The sequence below is a fragment of the Nicotiana sylvestris genome, chromosome 1 (genome assembly GCF_000393655.2).
Source record: "Nicotiana sylvestris chromosome 1, ASM39365v2, whole genome shotgun sequence".
In the NCBI taxonomy this organism is placed as follows: Eukaryota; Viridiplantae; Streptophyta; class Magnoliopsida; order Solanales; family Solanaceae; genus Nicotiana; species Nicotiana sylvestris.
In genome coordinates, this window is record NC_091057.1 from 94288914 (window position 1) to 94311263 (window position 22350).

At 41.4% G+C, this 22350-nt stretch overlaps 1 non-coding gene across 1 annotated transcript; it reads left to right on the forward strand.

Moving 5' to 3' along the window:
• The first annotated feature begins 7810 nt into the window (after positions 1–7810).
• On the forward strand, positions 7811–7917 carry LOC138882071 (small nucleolar RNA R71). Its single transcript, XR_011403546.1, has one exon. It is a non-coding gene; the product is annotated as a small nucleolar RNA R71 (small nucleolar RNA).
• The last annotated feature ends 14433 nt before the right edge of the window (positions 7918–22350 follow it).

The following is a 22350-nucleotide window of genomic DNA, read 5'->3' on the forward strand; positions in this document are numbered from 1 at the left end:
GAATCTATGATTTAAGGTACTTATACTAGAGTCAAACATTGAGCCGAAGCGTCACAACTAGAGTACTCACTATTCTCAAGGCATAACAAAGTCAAGAGATATCGCTGTTATTCAATTCATAGCCTAATGGTTTCTACTCCTAAAAATTAAAACTAACAACGTCCGGTTCAACTAAAACCCTTGGAAAAGAACCGCGACACAAAGAAAAACCAAAGGGAAATTACTACACTACCTACAAGAAAATACTTTTGGGTTTTTTTCTCTTTAGACTTAATTCCCTCAAGAAAACTGTCTAGGAGATCCATCGTCGGGAAGAGTCCAATTTTTCTACTTTTTTTCTAAAAGGCTAAGATGACACTAACTAAAAAAATAACTAAAACAAGACTAATATTTAGAATTTACCACCCCACACTTATTTCATGCAATGTCCTCAATGCATACACAAAATGACAAAACAAGAAAAGAAAATGAGTAGGGTGTATGAAAACTCCCTGATCAAGCTGCGTCATCGCCTTCCTCTTCTAAGGCTACCCACTCCTCATGTTATTCTTCCTCCTCCTCATCTAACTGCTCTGGCTCGGCCTCAGATTGCTCAGGTGTGTTAACATACTCATCATCTGGGAGTCTGTATCCATCACCTAGCCCAACCAGCTATTGAGCATGAGAATTGAGTGGGAACCGCTCCTCCAATATGGCCCTCTCCTCCGTAGTGGCCGGCCGTCCCTGAATCCGAAGTTGCAAGTTCATCATCCCATATAAATGGGCCATAAAGCTGTCATCGCGTGCATCACGCTCAGCCCCTATCACTAAAGTTGTGGTATTCTCCTCCTTAACCCGAACATTTGTGAGGTCTGTTAGTCTTAGCTGTGGAGCAATGATGTGATCAAACTCTTTCTCCTCCTCCACCTCCTCTTGTCGCAAGTACTGAGTCAACATGTTTGCAAAGGACATTCGATCAATTTTCTTGTTAGTTCACACTTGGGCCATCTGGTAACGGATCAAGTGGCCCACATTCACCCTTTGGCCCGTCATTAAGAAATATAACACACAAGTCCTTTCATGGCTAATAATAGTGTCATGGCTGCATGGTAGGAGTCGTGTATTAATCAATTTCAACCACACTTGTGCTTCTGCCTTCATATTCTTCTTTGGAAATTTCCTATGGCGATTGGTTTTCTTATCCCGCACCCAAGCCGCCACCGAGTTGACACCACAAAGAGTGTGTCTCAGCTCTCGATAAGTAGGATGGATGATGAAATTATCCAAGGGTCCCTGGGAACATCTGGTGCACCTAAGAAATTGCATATCACCAAGGCTGAAAAATCGATTAACTTCCCCGAATAGGCATAAGCTGCTCAGGATCGTCTGGGTCAAACCGGTATAAAACTCCCTCACAACATTGAAATTGATATCTCTGGAGTTTCTGAACACATAGCTCAACCCCATATCACGAATACCTCTCCAGATTGCTTGGTACTTGGCTTGTAGGCGACGCTCATGAACAGCAGATTCTGGATGTACATGTCTCGGCCTACGACACTTGTACCAGTCCTTCACATGTGGGGGTATGCTCTTGATTCCAAATTCCCATTAGCCCTGAGGTTGTGGACGAGTGGCCGCAATAGTTGCAACTGCTCGAAGTCCTTCACCTTGACTGGAAGTAGCTTCCCCCCCCCCATCCCATCCCCCGCCCTTTTCTCTTCTTCGGTGGGGGTGCGGATGGAGCCTTAGCCTTAGACAGAGCACTAGATGTGGCCTTCCCTTTACTTGTGTCCTTTCTTGGAGGCATATTCGTACCTACACAAGTGAGCATTAATCAGTTTAAGCTACATTACAACATTTCAAAACATGATCTTGCCACCCCACACTTAAGAGTTCAACATATGATTTTCAACAATTTCCGAGGTTACTCAGACTTCACCTCATCTTTTCTTAGTGTGAGAATCAAGAAAGTGGTGCACGGCTACATAGCACTAGTCTTACAATCCCCAAGACTCGGGCTCCAATGAGGACAAGGAATGCCTTTGAGGCATTATGACAAACACTTAGCATTCACTAGTGCCATGGGAGTGCTTGTAGGGATGAGGGATTGCCTCATCGTCCCCAAATCGGCTTGGGAGTTCCATGCTACCACTTGTTCACACAATAACAATACTAATCCTATGGTGTTCATGGGGTTGGGACATACAAACACATTGTTACAATGAAGAACAACCCCAAAATTTGTGTCCAATGACATGCATTCACCCAACTCGAAATTGCCAAAGAATGGAGGTAGAAATCATACCTTAGATATTTAAGAGGAGAGATTGCCTTTGAATTGTTGTTGCAAGTGAAGGTCAGAGCAGAAGAGTGCTTGTCTTCAATGGGGTTGTGAGGGAGGGGGTTTTGGCAGTGTTCTTGGCATGAACAGTGAGGATATGTGCTTGAGTGTGTGTTGTAAGCAGTAAGGTTTGGGCATTTAGGTTAGGTTTTTAAGGGAGGGGGTTAAAAGAAATAAGGGAAAAGAAAGTAAAATAAACCAAAATTGCACTTACCTGGCGACGTGAGGTTTCTGCCTTGCTTTACCCCTCACGAGGCGAGCTCCAACATGAGCTCTGGGGTGTGCGGCGCGAGGCTCTACGCAAGATGCACCTCGCCTTTCCCTCACAAGGCGAGCTCCCATGCAAGCTTTCCATCAAGAGACGCGAGGCTTTCCACCTAGCCCATCTCGTTAGGGGTCAGGCGACGCGCAGTGCAGTGTACGACTTGCCGAAATTACCTACAAACATGTTAGTTCCTAAAAACGAAAAGAAAAAATTCGAACTACACAAAAATTCAACTACGAATTGGGTTGCCTGCCAACGAGCGCCTTAGTTAACATCACGTCATGACAAATATGACATTACAATAGGTTGCCTCCCATGAAGCGCCTGATTGAACGTCCTGGCACAATGCAGGCAATCAACTTAAGGCTCGCTCAACATTGTTGGCTCTATCAAATAAGTCACCGATACAACTTTCATGTCATCCATGCCCAAATAAATTTCAACCTGTGACCATTAACTCTGAACTTGCGAGAGCCATCTTTTGAAGTAATCTTTATGGCTCCGGTGGGATGAATCTCTAGCACATGAAATGGTCCTGACCATCTTGACTTTAATTTTCCCAGAAACAACCTCAATCTCGAATTGAATAATAGTACCACGTCTCCCGACTTAAAATTTTGCTCAAGAATATTTTTGTCATGCACCAGTTTCATTCTTTCCTTATATAACCTTGTACTCTCAAAAGCATGGTAACAAAACTCGTCAAGTTCATGCAGCTTTGTGACTCTACTAGTTCTAGTGGCCTCCACGTCCAGATTTAATTATTGTAATGCCCAGAAGGCTTTATGATCTAACACCACTGGCAAGTGGCATGCCTTTCCAAATACCAATTTATACGGTGACATACCAATCGGAGCTTTGAATGCAGTGAGGTAAGCCCATAGCGCATCATCCAATTGTCTCGCCCAATCAGTCCGAGTAGCATTTATAGTTTTGGTCAAAACACTCTTGATTTCTCTGTTTAACACCTCGACTTGCCCACTAGTTTATGGGTGATACGGAGTAGCAATTTTTTGGCGAACACCATATTTCTCCAACAACTTTGCAAAGGCTCGGTTGCAGAAGTGAGTGCTCCCATCACTGATGATAGCTCTTGGAGTGCCAAATTAGGTGAAGATGTTCTTTCTAAGGAAACCAATAACTGCATTCGCATCATTTGTAGGAAGTGCCACGGCTTCTACCCATTTTGAGACATAGTCCACCGCTACAAATGGACCCATAAAGTCGATTCCCCATACATCGAATACTTCCACCTCTTGAATTAGGTTCATGGGCATCTCATGTCAACGGGAAAAATTCCTCATCTGTTGGCACTCATCACAACTTTTCACCTAGAAGTGTGCATCTTTAAACAACATTGGCAAATAGAAACCTGACTCCAACATTTTAGTAGTTGTCCTTACACCTCCAAAATAACTCCATACGGTGAAGCATGACATGCGTGCAACACAGAAGATTGATCTATCTCGGGGATGTATCTCCGGATCATGTTATCAAGACAAATCGTAAACAAATATGGTTCATCCCTGAAATACATGTGATAGTCACGAAAAAACAATTTCTTTTGCATAGAAAACAAGTCATAAGGAACAATACCGCTTGCTAGGTAATTTGCAATATATGCATACCATGGTGTAGCCCCGAGGCTCGTTGCTAAAAGTTGTTCATCTGGGAAAGTCTCCATGATCTCCTCTACCTCAACCTTATTTTTCGCTCCTTCCAGCCTAGACAAATGATCAGTAACTTGGTTTTCTAGTCCTGTTCGGTCCCGGATTTCCAAGTCGAACTCTTGTAGCAGTAGCACCCATCGAATTAGGTGCGGCTTTGACTCCTTTTTATCTATTAGGAACCTGAGGGCAGCATGGTCAGTGTAAACAATTACTTTTGAGCCTATCAGGTGTGACCTGGATTTATTAAATGCGAACACCACAGCTAGCATCTCTTTCTTTGTCACTATGTAGTTCAGTTGGGCATCGCTCAAGGTTTTACTTGCATAGTAGATCGGATGCATGACTTTATCTTTTCGTTGCCCAAGAACCGCTCCTACGACATAGTCGCCTGCATCGCACATCTGCTCAAAAGGTTGCCCCCAGTCGGGGGCCACTATGATTGGTGCAGTCACCAATTTCTTCTTCAACTCCTCAAATGCTACCCTGCAGCCATCAGAAAATACAAAAGGGTGATTTTTTTCAAGCAGTTTACACAAGGGGTTAGTAATTTTGGAGAAATCTTTTATAAATCGTCTGTAAAAACTGGCGTGGCCAAGGAAACTTCTTATTGCTTTGACGGAAGTGGGTGGTGGTAACTTTTCTATCACATCAACCTCTGCATGATCCACCTCAATGCCCTTAGTTGACACTAGGTGCCCCAAGACTATACCTTCTTATACCATGAAATGGCAATTTTCCCAGTTGAGCACCAGATTAGTCTCCACACATCTTTTCAACACTCTTTCAGATTCTTAAGGCAGCAAAAGAGTCTCCCACCACTGAGAAATCATCTATGAAGACTTCCATTATGTCTTCTACCATATCTATGAAGATGGCCATCATGCACCTTTGAAATATGGCGAGTGCATTGCATAGGCCGAACAATATTCTCCAGAAAGCATAGGCGCCATATGGACAGGTGAATGACATTTTCTCTCTATCTTTCGGGGCAATGGAGATCTGATCATACCCCGAGTATCCATCCAGAAAGTAGAAGTGGAACCTCCCAGCCAATCTATCCAGCATTTTATCAATGAACGGTAAGGGAAAGTGGCCTTTTCGGGTGGCCTTGTTCAATCTTCTGTAGTCCATACAAATTCGCCATCCCGTAACTGTTCTTGTTGAGATCAGATCGTTGTTATCGTTTTTCATAACAGTCATTCCACCTTTCTTTGGCACATATTGAACTGGGCTAATCCAGTTACTGTCGGAGATGGGGAAAATGATTCCCGCATCTAACCAATTTATCACCTCCTTTTTCACAACTTCTTTTATATTGGAGTTCAGACTTATTTGATATTATATAGAAGGTTTTGGCCATCTTCCAGTAAGATCTTATGCATACAGAAGGCCGGGCTGATACCCTTAATGTCCGCAATGGTCCAACCAATTGTAGTTTTGCACTCTATTAATACCTGCAAAAGTTGTTCTTCCTGCACATCTAACAAACCAGATGAGATAACAACAGGTAAAGTTGAGTTAGATCCTAACAAAGCATACTTGAGATGAGGTTGTAGCAGTTTCAGTTCTAATTGTGGTGGCTCTTCGATCGATGGCTTAGCTAGAGAAGTCTTTCTTTCTTCTAAGTGCAAAGAGTCAAATTCGAGCTCTCTTTTTCAAAACCTTGGCCTTCTAGAGCCATCACCCACTCCGACAAGTCCTCTCCATTTACTTCTTCTAAGTTCATGAGATAGGCTGCTAGAGGGTCTTTAGCGTTTATAGTCTCATCTTCCTTCGCCAAAATTACATCCACAGCTTCTATTAGAGAGCAGTTAGCAAATTCACTTGGTCACCGCATAGACTTTTGCACATTGAATGTTATTTTTTCATCATTCAATTTCATTTTTAGCTCTCTAGTTTCACAATTAATTAGAGATCTCCCAGTGGCCAAGAATGGTCTTCCCAAAATTTTGGGAATCTCCTCATCAACCTGGCAGTCCAGAATGACAATCTGTTGGAAACATAAACTTTCCAACCTGCACTAGTATATCATCAAGGATACCTGATGGCCTCTTCAGTGTCCGGTCAACTAGTTATAGTAACATGGATGTGAGTCTTGTTCTTCCAATGCCTAACCTTTTGTAGATGGCCAAGGGCATCAAGTTTATGATTTCCCCCAAATCACACAATGCTTTAGCAAAAGAATAGCTGCCTATTGTGCATGGGATTGTGAAACTCCCTGAGTCTAACAATTTCTCAACTATGGGTCGTGTCACGACATCACTACAGGTCTGGGTTAGAGTAATAGTGGCCAAGTCTTGGAAATCGAACTTGCAAGACATCAAATCTTTCATCATTTTGGCATACCTAGGCATCTCCCTCAAGGTGTCAATTAGTGGAATGTTCACCTGGATTTATTTCAACATCTCCATGAATTTCTTATACTGCTCATCCCTATGATATTTGGCCAATCTCTGTGGGAATGGTGCCGTAGGTCGCTTCCTTCCTGTGATTTGAGTTTTATCCTACTCAGGCACTGCTTTTACTGTCGTTTCTTGTGCTACCTTAGTCTTCTTCGCAACCTCTTTTTATTTGCTTGTGCTCTCTTGTGCATGTTGTATTGTCACCTCAGTTAACTTTGTTAAATCATATACCTCAATGGGTACTAGCTCAAGTGTTTCAGTTGGTCTGCATTCACGAACAATTTCTTGCTCTAGATCTAGGTCTCTACCATTTCTTAAACTCACTACCATAAGCTATTTCGGGAACTGCTCTTTTGGATTAACTTGTGTGCTTGCAGGTAACGTCCCATGGGGGCGATTATTCAAAGCCATTGATATCTGCCCTAATTGAATCTCAATGCCTTTTATCGCTGAGTCATGTGTGTTCACTCTCTCCTGCATTTTTCCATTGGACCCAATCAGTTATTGCAGTATTCCTTTAATTTCAGACAACCCATCATCTTGTCTTATTATCTGTTTGTTGAGGTTGTTGATAAGCTAGCTGCTGATTTTGCTGGTTGTATCCTTGTTGCCTTTGGTAAGTCATAACTTGATCATGTGGTCGCATAGCTCCAAGATTACTGCTATTGTGCTGGTCCATATTGCTTATTCTGTTGCCCCCAATTCTGACCACCTTGCCTTTGTCCTCTATAGTTGGCCATATAGTCCATATCTTGTGATAGTGCTAGTTGTCACTTTCTGCACTCCAAGAGTATACATATGGTTAATTAATGCATGGTGTACATACGCCATCATTAGTCGCGTTAACTATGTGCACTTGTTGCTTCTAGCCTGATTCATCGATCTTTTTGGTGAGGATACTCGTTTGTGTCATCAGAGTGGTCATATTTTCTCTATGAAGTTGTTTGGCTCCAAAGCCACTAAGTGAACGACAGGAGTGATCGCAGAGTCTCTTGTCATCCATCCTGAGTTTTGAGCCATTTTATCAAGTAGGATCTTGCATTCTCTGAATGATTTGCTAAAAAATGCTCCACCTGCTGAAGCATCAGCATTGGCCTTTAAGCTGTCTACCAATCCCATATAGAACCTCTGCCCCAACATCAGATCTGGAATGCCATGATGTGGACACTTAACTAGCATACCCTTGAACCTCTCTCACGTTTCTTGTAGTGTTTCTGTTGGTCTCTGCCTGAAGCTCAATATCTCATCAATTTGTTTGGTAGTCTTACTAGGTGGGTAGAACTTGTTCAAAAATTGCTTGACTAATTCCTCTCAAGTAGTGATGAAGTTTATGGGGAGTGAATTAAGCCAAGTCTGAGCCTCTCCCATCACCGAGAATGGAAACAATAACAACTTTATTGCTTCCGGTGTGACATTAGGTTGCCTTTGCATGACACATATCGACAGAAAATTTTTTAAATGCTGCTGAGGATATTTAATGTAAGAGACTGAGAATAGTCCATTGTTCTGCACAAATGTAGCATGTTGTTTGTGATTTGAAATGATTCCACTTGTATCCGAGGGACTGTAATTGCAGTTGCCAGATTTTTTGTGGTGGGTTGTGCCCAATCATACATTGCTACTTCAGGCACAAGAGGCACCACACCCTGATTGTTCGGGACATTCGCATTGTTTCTGTTGTTTGGATTTTCTATTCCATCATCCATGTCTGGTTCGATTTGTTCTGTTGAGTTCTGTTGTTGTTTGCCTATCACGACTCGGATTTCCCACCCTCGGGAGTCATGATGGCGCTTGCTCGTGAAATCTAGGCAAGCCGCATAATATAGAATCACTAACTCTTTTATTTAATCTTTTTAACAATTTAAATTAACATGCGGTCAACAATGAAATATTACTGATAAATAAATACATGTGGAAGACTTAATCTGATAACTTAGCCAAAACCAGTACGACAATACTAACATACAGTTCTACCCAGAATCCGGTGTCACAATATCACGAACCAACTACGAATACTACATACAAATGTTTGGAAAGAAAGGTACAATCTGTCTCTGAAGTAAATGAAAACAGAATACATATAAAGATAGAAGAGAACGCCGGGCCTGCGAACGCCTGCAGGACTACCTCGGGATCTCTAACTAGACTGAAGGCAGCTACCTAATACTAAGGTTCAAAAGTTGTCGCTTTGGGATCTGCACATAGTGCAGAGTGTAGTATCAGCATAACCGACCCCATGTGTTGGTAAGTGTCTGGCCTAACCCCGGCGAAGTAGTGACGAAGCTAGGACCAAACTACCAAATAAACCTATGCAGTTATATAATATACAGATGAAAAATAGAACGGAAATAAACAAGTAAGGATAGGAGGGGGAACATGTTGCGGGGGAATATTATTACCAGCAGTAATTTAAGAGAAAGGCATAAGGATAATTTAGAATCTACAGCAAAACAATAATGGGCTCGTAACCAATCCACAAACACTTTGTATTATCAATTATTTCGGCGCGCAACCCGATTCCAAAACATAATAACACTATTGCGACGTGCAACCCGATCCATATCATTTATCACTGTTGTGGCATGCAACCCGATCCAATTATATTATTGTTGCAGCGTGCAACCCAATCTAAGCATAATATTGTTGCGGCATGCAAACCCGATCCAAATATAATATTGTTGCAGCGCGCAACTCGATCCAAATATAATATTTTTACGGCGCGCAACACGATCCAAATATCCCGGCAATCACAATAAGAGTCCCGGCAAGGGATCAATAAAAAAACAACACTATCCCGGCAAGGGAATCCACAATATAAGTAAATATGTCCCGGTAAGAGAAATTCAGCTATAACCAAACTTGTTCCAACATATATCTACCTCAACTGACACCAATACTCAATCATAAGTAATTTCCACGAGAATAATCATAATCCTTGCTCAACGGCAAGAATCAACGACTTAGGCATTCGTAGTACTTATTAAGAACACAACAATTTCAATTTAAGACTCACGGTCATGCTTGACACCAATGTATAGATACTCGTCACCATGCCTATATGTCATACTCAACAAGTAACATGTATCAAATAGGACACAACTTCTAATCCCTCAAGCTAAGGTTAGACCAAACACTTACCTCGAACTTCCACAGCCAACTCAAGCCTCAAACACCGCTTTTCCTTTAGAATTCGCCTCCAAACAACTCGTATCTAGTCCAAATTGATTTAACAACATCAATAAATACTACAGAATTCATACCCAATGATCAATTATAGGTTTTCTATCATTTTTCCCAAAAAGTCAAAAATTGACCCCCGACCCGCTTGGTCAAAACATGAGGTTCGGACCAAAACCCAATCACCCATTCACCTACGAGCTCAAATATGTAATTAGTTCCAAAATCCGACCCCAAAATGAGGTCTAAATCCCAATTATACAAAAAACCCTAACTCTACCCAAATCCCTAATTTTCTATCCTTAAGAACATGATTTATGCGTAGAAATCTAATGGGTATTAATGGAAATTGCAGAAAATGCGTCTAAGATTACATACCTATGAATTTGTGGTGAAGTTCTCTTTCAAAAATCGCCCAATTTGGAGTTTGGAAGAAGAAGTTATGAAATTTGGTTTAATCCCGAGTATACTGTTTACTGTTTAAAAATGGCTGGGCAGACCTTCATCTCGTTCATGATGGGTCTGCCGCGTTCGCGAAGAGCAGTCTTCCTCAGGCTTACGCGATCACGAGTCCTCCTACGCGTTTGCGAAGGGTTGGCCCCCTGACCTTCGTGTTCGCGGGCCTATGCACGCATTAGCATAGAGGAACGATTACTTCCCAGAATAGGCCCCCATTTATTCTATGCGTTCGCTGGACATGGGTCGCGTTCGCATAGAGCAACCCCCCAGTGCTCCGCGTTCGCGATCCTTACCTCACGTTCGCGTTGAACAAAAACCACCCCTACCCATTTTCCCTTTCGCGATCGCGTGAAGGGCTTCGCGATCGCGAAGCACATATGGACTGTGCATCAGAATAGTAGTTTCTGCAATTTTTCATAAGTTCAAAACCTTTCGAAACCCATCTGAAACTCAACCGAGCCCTCGGGGCTCCAAACCAATCATGCATGCTAACTCAAAAACATCATATGAACTTTTCTATGCGATCAAATCACCAAAATAACCTCTTAAACAACGAATTTAGCATAGAAATCTAAGAAAAATCTCAAAACTTTCAAAGTATCAATTTCCACAACTACGGGTCCGAATCACCTCAAACGACTTCCATTTCTTTTCAAATTCCACAGACTTATCTTAAATCACATATAAAACTTGTACCGGGATCCAAAACTAAAATACGGTCCCGATACCATCAAGTTCTAAACGCATTTCATTTCCAAAACTCATAAATAATTCCAGAAAACAATTTTCTTTAAAAATTCATTTCTCAGGCTTGGGACCTCGAAATTTGATTCCGGGCATACGCCCAAATCCCATATTTTTCCACGGACCCTCCGAAACCGTCAAATCACGGGTCAGGATCCTTTTACCCAAAATGTTGACCGAAGTCAACTTAAATCCATTTTAAAGTCAAAATTCATCATTTTTCATAGATTTTCACATAATGGTATTCCGGCTACTCGCCCGGACTGCGCACGCAAATCGAGGTGATGCCGAAAGAGGTTTTTAAGGCCTCAGAATGCAGAAGTCATTTCTAAAACAAGTGATGACCACATTCTCCACCTCTAAAACAACTGTTCGTCCTCGAACAGACATAAGAAGGAAGTACCTGAGTCGGGGAAAATATGGGGATAACGGCTCTTCATATCGGACTCGGACACCCAGGTCGATGCCTAAGCAGGCTGACCTCTCCACTGAACATGAACAGAAGGAAAGCTCTTCGATCTCAATTGACGAACCTACCAGTCTAGAATAGCTACCGACTCTTCCTCATAAGACATGTCCTTGTCCAACTGGACAATGCTGAAATCTAACACGTGGGATGGATCGCCGTGATATTTCCGAAGCATGGACACATGAAACACTAGATGCACGGCTGATAAGCTCGGCGGCAACACAAGTCTGTAAGACACCTCTCCCACTCGATCAATAATTTCAAACGGGCCAATGAACCTAGGGATAAGCTTGCCCTTCTTCCCAAATCTCATCACGCCCTTCATAGCCGACACTCAAAGCAATACCCGCTTACCGACCATGAAATCCAAAACACGAACCTTACGATCGACATAACTCTTTTGCCTGGACTGAGCTGTACGAAGCCTGTCCTGAATAATCCTGACCTTGTCCAAGGTATCCTGCACTAGATCTGTACCCAACAACCGAGCCTCCCCCGACTCGAACCATTTGATCGGCGACCGACACCGCCTACCATACAAAGCCTCACAATGAACCATTTGGATACTCGAATGGTAGTTGTTGTTGTAGGCAAACTCTGCTAGAGGCAAAAACTGATCCCACGAGCCTCTAAAGTCAATGACACAAGCTCAACTCAACCCGTGTGCCCAACTTTCGCTGAACTGCTCTCCAAAAATGTGAGGTAAATTGTGTACCTCGATCCGAAATGATAGACATGGGCACACCATGAAGACGAACAATCTCCCATATATAGATCTCAACTAACCTCTCGGAAGAATAGGAGACTGCCACAGGAATGAAAAGTGCTAACTTGGTTAGCCTATCAACAATAACCCACACGGCGTCGAACTTCCTCTGAGTCCGTAGGAGTCCAACAACGAAGTCCATAGTGATACACTCCCACTTCCACTCAGGAATCTCAATCTTCTAGAACAAACCGCCGGGCCTCTGATGCTCGTACTTAACCTACTAACAGTTCAAACACCGAGCCACATGTGCAATAATGTCCTTCTTCATTCTCCACCACCAATAATGCTGCCGTAAATCCTGATACATCTTAGCGGTGCCCAGATGAATAGTGTACCGGAAACTATGGGCCTTCTCTAAAATCAACTCTCGGAGTCCATCCACATTAGGCACACAAACCCGACCCTGCAATCTCAAAACTCCATCATCTTCTAAGGTAACCTGCTTGGCACCTCCATGCTGCAATGTGTCTCTAAGGACACACAAATGGGGATCATCATACTGCCGATCATGGATACGCTTCAATAAAGAAGAACGAGCAACTGTGTAAGCTAACAAACAGTTGGGTTCAGAAACATCCAACCTCACGAACTAATTGGCCAAAACATGAACATCCAAAGCAAACGGTCTCTCACCAACCAGAATATAAGCAAGACTGCCCATACTGGCTGACTTCCTACTCAAAGCATCGGCCACCACATTGGCCTTTCCCGGATGATATAAGATGGTGATATCATAGTCTTTTAACAGCTCCAACTACCTTCTCCACATCAAATTCAACTCCTTCTGCTTGAACAAGTACTGTAGACTCTTGTGATCTATGAACACCTCACATGCCACACCATACAGATAATGCCTCCAAATCTTCAATGCGTGAACAATGGCTGCCAACTCCAAATCATGAACTGGATAGCTCTTCTCATGAATCTTCAACTGTCGCGAAACATAAGCAATGACCTTACCATCCTGCATTAACACCGCACCAAGTCCAATACGAGATGAATCACAATAAACTGTATAAGGCCCTGAACCTGTGGCCAAAACCAACACTGGTGCCATAGTCAAAGCTATCTTGAGCTTCTGAAAGCTCGCCTCACACTTATCCGACCATCCGAACTAGGCACCCTTCTGGGTCAACCGGGTCATCGGGGCTGCAATAGACAAAAACCCCTCCACAAATCGACGATAGTAGCTTGCCAAACCCAAGAAACTCTGGATCTCTGTAGCTGATGTTGGTCTAGGCCAATTCTTGACTGCCTCAATCTTCTTTGGATCAACCTGAATACCTTCTGCAGATACAACATGACCTAGGAATGCAACTGAACTCAACCAGAACTCACACTTCAAAAACTTGGCATACAATTGATTATCCCTTAGAGTCTGAAGAACCACTCTAAGATGTTGCTCGTACTCCTCCCGGCTGTGGGAATAGATCAAAATATCATCAATGAAGACTATCACAAAGGAATCCGAGTAAGGCCTGAACACTCGGTTCATCAAATCCATAAAAGCTGCTGGGGCATTTGTCAACCTGAATGACATCACTAAGAACTCATAATGCCTATACCGAGTGTGGAAAGCTGTCTTAGAGACATTAGATGCCCTAATCCTCAACTGATGGTAGCCAGATCTCAAGTCAATCTTCGAAAATATCTTAGCATCCTGAAGTTGATCAAACAAATTATCAATCCTCGGCCACGGATACTTATTCTTGATTGTAACCTTGTTCAACTGCCGGTAATCAATACACATTCTCATCGATCTATCCTTCTTCTTAACAAACAACACTGGCGCACCCCAAGGCGAAACACTAGGTCTAATGAAACCTTTTTCAAGCAAGTCCTACAACTGTTCCTTCAACTCTTTCAACTCAGGCGGGGCCATACGATATGGCGGGATAGAAATGGGCTGAGTGTCCGGAGTCAAATCAATGCAAAAGTCAATATCCCTATCGGGTGGCATACCCAGTAGGTCTGAAGGAAATACCTCAGGGAACTCATGAAAAACCGGCACAAAATTAATAGAAGGAACCTCGGCACTAGAATCACGAACATATGCCAAATAGGCCAAACACCCCTTCTCGACCATACGTCGAGCCTTCACATAAGAGATGAGACTACGGGTAGAATGACCAGGAATCCCTCTCCACTCTAAACGAGGGAAACCTGACAAGGCTAAGGTCACAGTCTTGGCATGACAGTCCAAGATAGCGTGGTAAGGTGATAACCAGTCCATCCCCAATATGGAATCAAAATCAACCATGTCTAGAAGTAACAAATCTACACGAGTCTCGAGACCCCCAATCACAACTATACACAAACTATGGACTCGATCTAGCATAATAGAACCACCCACCAATGGAGACACATATACAAGGTCACTCATGGAATCACTAGGCATGACCAGATACGGTGCAAAATAAGATGACACAAGAGTATGTAGACCCTAGATCAAATAAAACTGAAGCATCTCTGCCACAAACCAGAACAGTACCTGTGACAACTGCATCGGAAGCCTCAGCCTCAGGCTTAGCTGGAAGAGCATAACATCGGGGTTGGGCCCTACCACCCTGGACTACATCTCTGGGATGACCTGCCGCTGGTTGGCCTCCACCTCTAGCGGTCTGAGCTCTACCTCTAGCACCTCTACCTCCACCTCTAGCACCTTTACCCCCCACCCCTAGCTAGCGGAGTGGGCGGCGAAACACCTGGTGCCTGAACCATAGCACGGGAACCCTGCTGCTGCGACTGAGTACCCACCAATCTCAGGCAAGCCCTCTGAATATGACCATACTTACCACACTCAAAGCATCCACCTGAGTGTTGCGGTTGAGGAAACTGAGACTGACCCTGGTGACTTGAATGACCACCCCGAAAATTCTGGAGCGGCAGTGCACTGATAGGAGCTGGTGGTGCACTGTAGGGCTGCTAATTCGAATACTACATATGAGAACCATGGCTACCTGAAGCGTCTTGAGAAATCTGAAGTGCTGACTGAAAGGGCCTAGGAGGATAGTCTCTACCATACGAATCCCTGACTTCATATGAGGCACTACTGAATCTGCCTGAATGACGAGGCCTTTTATCAGACCCCTGACCACCTCCCTACGACAGAACCATCTCTACTCTCCTAGCCACATTGGCCACCTCCTGGAAAGAAATCTCACTCCCTGTCTCCTTAGCCATCTGAAGCTGAATCGGCTGAATAAGTACCTCAATGAACCTCCTCCTCTCTCTCTCTCTCTCTCTCTATTGGTGGGGAGTATGATAAGATCATAACGGGCCAAGTCAATGAATCTGGTCTCATACTGAGTAACGGTAATAGAACCCTGCTGGAGACGCTCAGTAAACTACTCCCAAGTCAAAGCTGGTGATCCGGCTGATCTAGTCAAACAATAATCTCTCCACCAAGTCTTGGCAGGTCCAGATAAGCGAAAAGTAGCAAAATTGACCCCACTGGTCTCCACTATCTCCATGTTCCTTAGAACCTCATAACAGTTGTCTAGAAAATCTTGGGGATCCTCAGAAGATGCACTGCTGAAAGTAGTAGGGAAGAGCTTGGCGAACCTGTCCAATCTCCACAAAGCATCGGTAGACATAGCTGCTCCCTCACCGGTCTAAGCTACCACACCTGGATGAACTGCTCCAATTGGCTGAGCTACTGGAGTTTGAAACTGGGGAGTCGTTTGCTCCGGAGTGCGAGTAGCAGGAGTCTAGGCTCCTCCTCCAGCCTGAGTGACGTCTGGTGCTATAAGAAGCAAGCCTGTCCAGGTGACACTCTCCATAAGGCCCACTAGACGAACCAGAGCATCCTGGAGTACTGGGGTAGCAATAAACCCCTCTGGGACCTGAGCTGGGCCCACTGGAACTGCCTGGGCCGAAACCTCATCATCAAAGTCAACCTGAGGCTCCGCCGCTGGTGCTGCTGCTCTAGCTGAGCTCTGCCCCTACCTCGGCCTCTGCCCCTCATGGGAGCTGCTTTTGGGGGCTCGGGATGCTGATCGGTGGATGAGGAAGCGTGTGTTCTCGCCATCTGCGAAAGAACAGAGTAGAAATTCAATTAGCATTGAGAAACCAAACCGCACAACAAGAAAGAATAAATGTGAAGTTTTTCCTAACTTTGTAGCATCTGGGGGATAAATACATACGTCTTCATACCGATCCCTCAGACTCTACTAAGCTTGTCTGTAAATTGTGAGACCTATATAACCTAGAGCTCTGATACCAACTTGTCACGACCCAGATTTCTCACCCTCGGGAGTCGTGATGGAGCCTGCTCGTGAAATCTAGGCAAACCGCATAATATGGAATCACTAACTCTTTTATTTAACCTTTTTTAACAATTTAAATTAGCATGACAACCAACCACAATATAAACGTAGTTGAACAAATAGAGAAAAACTACGGCAAATTTATATTAACGTAACAGGAAATTCATCCTCCAATAGGTTCCATCAAAACCCTAGATTAGGAGTTTATCTACTCATACTCATAGTAACAATATTCCAATTATTTTTCATAAATAAATTACAAAGTAAAGATGAAGGAATGTAGAAATCGATGATTCTATCTCCCAATGGGTGTTTCACGAGCTATTCTTGCCTTCGGTCGCAAAAACTCTCTCAAAAGTGGTGTCTAATGTCTATTTATATGTGTAGGAAAATCTCTAAATGACATAACCCCGGTCCAAATCCAACAAGGAGACGAAATAAGCCTTCAAAATATGGATCAGGCTCACCTCAGACCGTGCCTCGCGAGGTAAAACGCGAGATGCATATCGCCCCAGACCATGCAATGCCTGCCTCCACGCGAGCTCAACCTCACCTTATCCCTCGTGTCTACTGCTCCCACGCGAGGTCAAAGGCTCGCTTCGCCAGCTTCCACGCGAGCTCAAAGGCTCGCTTCGCGTGCTGCTTCAATTCTTCCGCTGCTCAATTCTTTCTTTCGTCTTTCCAACTGTTTTCGAGCACTCTTTATACTTTACATATTCTTTTTGCTCTAATTTCATCTCTAATGCACCTACACATAAAATAGACTCCATTACGCGCAAATAAAGTATAGTTTAGCATTAACGCACCTAAAATCAAAGGTAAATAATGTGCTAAAATATGGAATTATAGCCACACATCAACTGTTTAGCGCAAACACATATTCATTTGCTTATTGAATATGCTAAAACTGAGAATTCAGAAAATCAACAATTTCTTATGCTTTTGTTCTGAAAGTGAGTGACAAATATGAAACATTGTAAGAAAGAAAGATGGCTGAGCAAAACTAATGGGTTTGGGCAAATTGGGCTGGGTATTTAAATTTTGGGCTGGATTGTCAGAAGAACGATGGCGAAGAGGCCCAAATATTTTTTCAAAAAGTTCAATTTTTCGGTAACCAAAAACAGTCGAACCACTGAACTGAGGGACCGAAGTTGTAAATGAAATTTTATAAAAATTAAATAGATTTGATTTTTTTTATTTTATGTCCATCGCTAATTCCAATCCAAATGAATTCTCAAATGACATAACAACATATATACCAAAATAACATTGTTCCACTAAAATGACATAAGTGAAGCGTTATTGTTTTACGTTTTTTTACTTCACTGTAAACACATTAGGAAGACCTCTAATTAAATCGTGCTCTATAATCATCTACGTAGGTAGGATCCATCATTCTAATTGGTACATTATGAAAAAAGAAAGCCATTTGCATGAGGTGCACAATGCTTCCCCTTGCCCAGATGTTCGCCCTTTTAAGTCAAGTAATAGTGACCCACCAAAAATTGAAACTTCATAACATATTCACAAAGGCCTCCGAACTCAGGGTTCAATAAGTAGAAGTGTTTACCGTGAAAATGATAATAACAATTAAATTTGTTGATGGGACTCTAAAATACGTGATCTATTCTTATGCTAGTTGTTTAGAGCAGTGGATGCTAGATATGTGAATATAAAGGTGAAATGCGAGCTAAAATAGTGTTACGGTCAAACTGATGAGTTAGCTGTCAGGGCCTCGGGCTAACCGATAAAGGGCCTCAAGGTCGATGCATGGGCTCGGGCTCGAGCTATCGGGGGTAACCGAGAAGGGGATAACAGTTAGAGTATAATCAAGGGAGGCTCTATATGGCCAATAACAAGCAATGAATGAAGAACAAATATGAAAGTGGTAAGCAACAACGTCGAGAAAATACGTTAGAGAGAAAAGAGAGAGAGAGATGTTATTGATCCTATGTAGAATAGTTGGAGCAACAACAACCACTTACAAAGTGATGAGGATCCCCTTTATATAGGAGGAGAAATACAACATGGTACAGAATGCATTAATTATAAAGGTACGGAGATGGGACGGCTAGACACGATACCAGACTCTGCCGGTATTACCTGCTTGCCTTGGGAATTCCCCATCCTCGGCATTGTCGTTGGGTCGAGCATAAATGAACATCGAGGGAGAGAACTCGACCGCAACCCCATAGCCTCGAGGTCTCAATATGACTTCCCGAAACCCCTTAATGACGAGAAATTGGACCCTCCAATTTTATCGTATACAGATAGTCTCCCCGTTTCCTGGAATGAAGTAATAGGAAACGATCTAGAGTTGTCATTCCGAGGACATCATTACCGTGACATCAGCCGATAAGAGCATTAAATGCCATGTTCTAGAAAACCGTGCAAATGTCATCGTCAAATACGACAATCGAGGAACCCACAAACTGCCATTGGCTCGTCCTTTCCGCTGCCCAAGCGGTTCCTATAAATGCATCGACTGTTTGACATTCCTTATTTTCACCCCATCTTCAACTTCAGAGTCAGAACCCATCGCCTTTTACACTCTTCCATCTTGTTTTAGAGAAATTTTTTTATCATTGATATGGCTAGGACCTCTAGAATGGTTCCTTGGCGGAATGAAGTTGCATCATCATCTCGATTGCCTAAAGAGAAAGCCAAAGCAATTCCTTCCTTGGAGCAGTGTACTCCACCTAATCTCGATATGTCAAAGGATTTTAACATCGATACCACTTCATCCACACCGGGCTGGTATGAACACGTGTCCCGATACATTAGCGTCAAGACCAATATACAAACGGCGAGGACAAACTACCGATGGAGCGAGGCAGTAGGGGTGGAGATTCCCGATCCTAATAAGAATATAATGGATGTCGCACCTCCTTTTTACATACCCGAGAGGGTACAAGGGGAGTTTTCTCCAATTAAAGGACAGTCGAAACGGGATTTGTTTGTTTGTTTCAGAGTCGCCACCTAGGAATTTTAAGGCATCCCAAGTCACCGGTTTTAATCCCTGAATCGAGGAGAATATGACTCTGTCTATTTAACAGTCTGCGCACCAGAAATCCGGATAAGGAATTCTGTTAACCCGGGAGAAGGTGTTAGGCATTCCCGAGTTCCGTGGTTCTAGCACGGTCGCTCAACTGTTATATTCGGCTTGATTATTTTGATTTGTTAAATACATTTTTATTGCATGATTTTATTGTTACCGCTTCTATTTAGATTTAAAGACCCTTCTTTGAATCGAATCACGCGTACGTATATTCGTGTTATAAATTATATTTTTTAAAACATGCGGAGTTGTGTCACGCGCACGTGTACACAATGATATTGATAATATAATTATTATTTTATTTCGAATTTTTTTTATTATTATAAAAATAGACTTAAGTTCGAAATTGTGCTTAAACAAAATTAAGAACGTCTGTCGCTCTTGTATGATTAAATAGTGAACTGCACATCTCGGGTTATATGAAATTAATATTGATGATCTCCGAAGAACCCCTTTTTATTAAAAATTTGCTCGAAGTTGCGCGAACGCATAATCCGAATCGCCTTTAGAAGTATAATCAAGTCACGCGAACGCATCCTTAATTATGCAAATATTCTTGACAGTAATATAAATTCTCTACAAATGTTTATTGCATCCATCTATTTTTAAATGTAAGAGTCATGAGAAATCACTATTTGAGATGCCTCTAAATTCCTTGAAAAGAATTCACAATTCATTAAGTGTTAACCGCAAATTATATTTTTACGTGTGAATTATATTCCTCAAAAACCATGAGTTTAAAGAGTAAAATAAAAATAAAATAAAAATAAACAACGTATGATTAATACTACCATTTTCATGGTAAATACAATATTTATCTACCCAAAAAGCGAATTGCGTATAAAACTTAGGAAAACAATTGATTTAATAAATGAAGTAATATTTTTTTGAAGAATTTTCATTGTTATATTTGGAGCAAACGCTATTTACACATTTTTTTGACTTAAAATATTACAATCTATAAATCTCATCCTTCTTTTACACCACTTGTTTTTAGTCCGAGGTTATAATTGTTTGGTTAATTTTGCTTACGAAGATTGGGTTTGAGATAAATAAACCAATTCTTATATTCTGCCTATGCGAATATTTGCAAACACTAACTCTATATTTTGTAAAAAATCATTGACATTATTTCATATATTAAAAGAAATGAGTTGATCGCGTTCCTAAAATAACTAAGCCATTTGTTATTAAGAAAGAGAACTAATCTACCAATTGATTTAATACTATATTAACCAACTAAAACAAAACTGAAACTTAAACTAATAAAATTTAAATGAGTAGAAGACATCCTTATAATTCCAAACTTCATTTACTTGCCATGTTGAAGCTCTTCACAACATGAGTTTAAAAGATATGTACCTGATATTGGAAGCAAAAGAAAATGAAGATGAAAATCAGCAACAGTAATAACAGTGTAACAGCAACAACTGCCCAGCAACAGTAACAACCCAGTAACAGACCGGTGGAGTAGTAATCCCAAAAACAAAAGCTTTAAGCTTTAAATGAAACAACAACCATTAATACTAATTTCAAACAAAGAAAGAAAGCAGTAGATTTTTTAGCTTTTATTTTTATTTTGAAAGCTTAAATATTTTTTCGGAATTTTTCTCTCTTCTATTCTCTGTCTGTTTTTTCTCTCTATCTGTGTGTGTATTTTTTCTCGTATCTCTTCTCTATTTTCCTTCTTGTCTTGTGTTCAAGACTTCATATATATAATCCCATCCCATAAATCTTTTAATCAATTAAATCAATACTTTTTCTCTACCCAACCCATTATCTTTCCACTCATCCCCATTACATTAAATAAACATATCACACCACCCCATTATATTTTGTCCCCCATGCTTCATTTAAAATAATGCAAGATTCCCCCTTTAAATTAAATCTTGTCCCCCCTTTATATTAAACAACTATATCACAACCCACCCCATTTCATTTTGTCCCCCATGCTTCAAATAAACAATTTCAAAATGTACAATTCCTAAACTACCCCTCACGACCTTACTGAAATTACCAAACTACCCCTGAACGTACTACAAATTTACCAAACTACCCATCAACTATAACACATCAATTAATCAAACTTAACCAAAATATAGACAATATGATCAATTTCTAACAATGTTCAAACAACAATATGAACACGGATGAACATCATAACAACAATATCACATGAACACGATTTTAACAATATTTCAACAACAAATCACATGAACACAAATTGAACAACAAAGAACAACTAAAATTTGATTGAACAATATTTTAGCAACAAACAATCCTATTTTCGGATTCAACAACTACAACAAACAAGTATATTTAGATTTCTAACTTCAATCATATTGAACTTAAAATCAATTCTAACAACATTACAACCAACAATTCCTATATTAAACTTTATGAGATAAATTCAAGAAATAATCACAAATGGTAAACAAGAAATCAAGCTATACAAATTTCGGATTCAAGAACAAACAAACATAATATGAACATGAATTAAATCTAAAAATAAAAACGATGGATTCAAATGATTAAAACCAACATACTTCCCTTATTACAACTAAATTCTTTAGACAAATAACAAGATCGACGAAGAAACAATTATGAACTTAAACTTGAACTTAACAATATTAACAATTTCTAACAATACATAAACACATGAAACAAATTGAAGAAATAGTTAATTAAATTTCAATTTGAATCTAACAAACATCAAACTAACAAATATTCACTTAAACAATAATAC